Source organism: Ascidiella aspersa, chromosome 5, assembly GCF_963924565.1.
Source record: "Ascidiella aspersa chromosome 5, kaAscAspe10.2, whole genome shotgun sequence".
Taxonomy (NCBI): Eukaryota; Metazoa; Chordata; class Ascidiacea; order Phlebobranchia; family Ascidiidae; genus Ascidiella; species Ascidiella aspersa.
Genome location: NC_139451.1, coordinates 9,408,095 through 9,410,594, shown reverse-complemented (window position 1 = coordinate 9,410,594; position 2,500 = coordinate 9,408,095). Strand labels below are relative to the sequence as shown.

Here is a 2,500-nt window from a genome sequence, read left to right as displayed (position 1 = left end):
AGAATTTCAAACGGAAGACCCCAGGGACAACACTCATCTTTGCTATACTTGTGGGAGCTGACAAGCTTCGACAAGTAAAGAATCGGTGAAAAGGCGATTGGCTCGCTGGGCAGATGTTGCTGCTGCGCGAAGAGCCGAGTGTCAGTTTGTCGGGTTCTGAGCGGTCGCTTCGGCGAAGTTGTCTGGCGTGCGTTGCGCTCGCGCCGGTGTTGGCGACGTGGCGGTCGAAAGGCCTGCCGACGAAGTCTTACTCCGGCGGGTGCGACGGGCGGTGACGGTTTTCTGAGTTCGGGCAGCCGAGCAAAGAACGAAATTTTAACGGAGAAGCCTTCGGGTTTCGCATCGACCGAGCGACGGCGCCGCATCAGCGGCGCCTCCTTCGTCGGCCTTTCGGGGCTACGCTAAAGTAGCTACCTGGTTGATCCTGCCAGTAGTCATATGCTTGTCTCAAAGATTAAGCCATGCAAGTCTAAGTACGAGCTCTCGTACAGTGAAACTGCGAATGGCTCATTAAATCAGTTATGGTTCATTTGATCGTACGTTTTACGTGGTTAACTGTGGAAATGCTAGAGCTAATACATGCGTGAAGCGCCGACCTCGCGGGAGGCGTGCTTTTATCAGACCAAAAACCGACCGGGCTTCGGCCCGCAACCTTTGGTGACTCTGGATAACTTTGCGGATCGCACGGTCTCGCACCGGCGACGGATCATTCAAGTGTCTGCCCTATCAACTTTCGTCGGTACGGTACTGGCCTACCGAGGTTCTTACGGGTAACGGAGAATCAGGGTTCGATTCCGGAGAGGGAGCCTGAGAAACGGCTACCACATCCAAGGAAGGCAGCAGGCGCGCAAATTACCCATTCCCGACGCGGGGAGGTAGTGACGAAAAATAACAATACAGGACTCTAAACGAGGCCCTGTAATTGGAATGAGTACACTTTAAAACCTTTAACGAGTATCCATTGGAGGGCAAGTCTGGTGCCAGCAGCCGCGGTAATTCCAGCTCCAAAAGTGTATATTTAAGTTGTTGCGGTTAAAAAGCTCGTAGTTGGATTTTGGGCGCAGGCGGCCGGTCCGTCGCAAGGCGTGTACTGGCCGTCCTGGCCTCACCTCCGGTTCTCCGCCGGTGCCCTTGACTGAGTGTCGGCGGCGGCCGGAACGTTTACTTTGAAAAAATTAGAGTGTTCAAAGCAGGCGATTCGCCTGAATAATGGTGCATGGAATAATGGAATAGGACCTCGGTTCTATTTTGTTGGTTTTCGGAGCGCGAGGTAATGATTAAGAGGGACAGACGGGGGCATTCGTACTGTGCCGTTAGAGGTGAAATTCTTGGATCGGCGCAAGACGAACGACTGCGAAAGCATTTGCCAAGAATGTTTTCTTTAATCAAGAGCGAAAGTCAGAGGTTCGAAGACGATCAGATACCGTCCTAGTTCTGACTATAAACGATGCCAACTAGCGATCGGGGGGCGTTAGTTTTACGACCTCTCCGGCAGCTTGCGGGAAACCAAAGTCTTTGGGTTCCGGGGGAAGTATGGTTGCAAAGCTGAAACTTAAAGGAATTGACGGAAGGGCACCACCAGGAGTGGAGCCTGCGGCTTAATTTGACTCAACACGGGAAATCTCACCCGGCCCGGACACAGTGAGGATTGACAGATTGAGAGCTCTTTCTTGATTCTGTGGGTGGTGGTGCATGGCCGTTCTTAGTTGGTGGAGCGATTTGTCTGGTTAATTCCGATAACGAACGAGACTCTGGCTTGCTAACTAGTTACGCGACCCAATCGGTCGGCGTCTAACTTCTTAGAGGGACTAGTGGCGTTTAGCCACACGAGATTGAGCAATAACAGGTCTGTGATGCCCTTAGATGTTCGGGGCCGCACGCGCGCTACACTGACCGGATCAGCATGTGCTCGCCTTGGCCGACCGGTCTGGGTAACCCGCTGAACCCCGGTCGTGCTAGGGATAGGGAATTGCAATTATTTCCCTTGAACGAGGAATTCCCAGTAAGCGCGAGTCATTAGCTCGCGTTGATTACGTCCCTGCCCTTTGTACACACCGCCCGTCGCTACTACCGATTGAATGGTTTAGTGAGGTCCTCCGATTGGACCTGGCGCGGCCGGCAACGGTCGAGCCGGCGTCCGAGAAGACGATCTAACTTGATCATTTAGAGGAAGTAAAAGTCGTAACAAGGTTTCCGTAGGTGAACCTGCGGAAGGATCATTAACGGTCTCGCAAACGCTTCGGCGAACGCGAAACTCGGACAAGCGAGAGAAAAAGTCTTTGCTACCCGGCGCCCGACCCGCGAGGAGCGGCGCGCCGGCCGGCGATTCGGTCACCCGGTAATGTTTGCGCGTCGAGTGCCGCGGTGCCGCGCGCTCCGGCTTCAAGCGTCGGCCTGGCCGACCGCTCGGCGCGGTCTATTTTGTCACCCTATAGTGCGAGGCACTGTGCGAGCGAAACAATCGTGGATGGCTCTTGGCGGTGGATCACTCGGCTCGTGA

General features: G+C 54.3%; 2 non-coding genes across 2 annotated transcripts in view; both read left to right on the top strand.

Annotated features, from left to right (window-relative positions):
* Positions 1–411: 411 nt before the first annotated feature.
* LOC146142764 (small subunit ribosomal RNA) lies at positions 412–2,222 on the top strand. Its single transcript, XR_014500780.1, has one exon. It is a non-coding gene; the product is annotated as a small subunit ribosomal RNA (ribosomal RNA).
* A 247-nt stretch (positions 2,223–2,469) lies between these two features.
* Positions 2,470–2,500, top strand: part of LOC146142763 (5.8S ribosomal RNA) — a 154-nt gene continuing 123 nt past the window's right edge. The window contains exon 1 of the ribosomal RNA XR_014500067.1: positions 2,470–2,500. This exon is cut by the window's right edge and continues 123 nt beyond it. This is a non-coding gene — a ribosomal RNA (5.8S ribosomal RNA).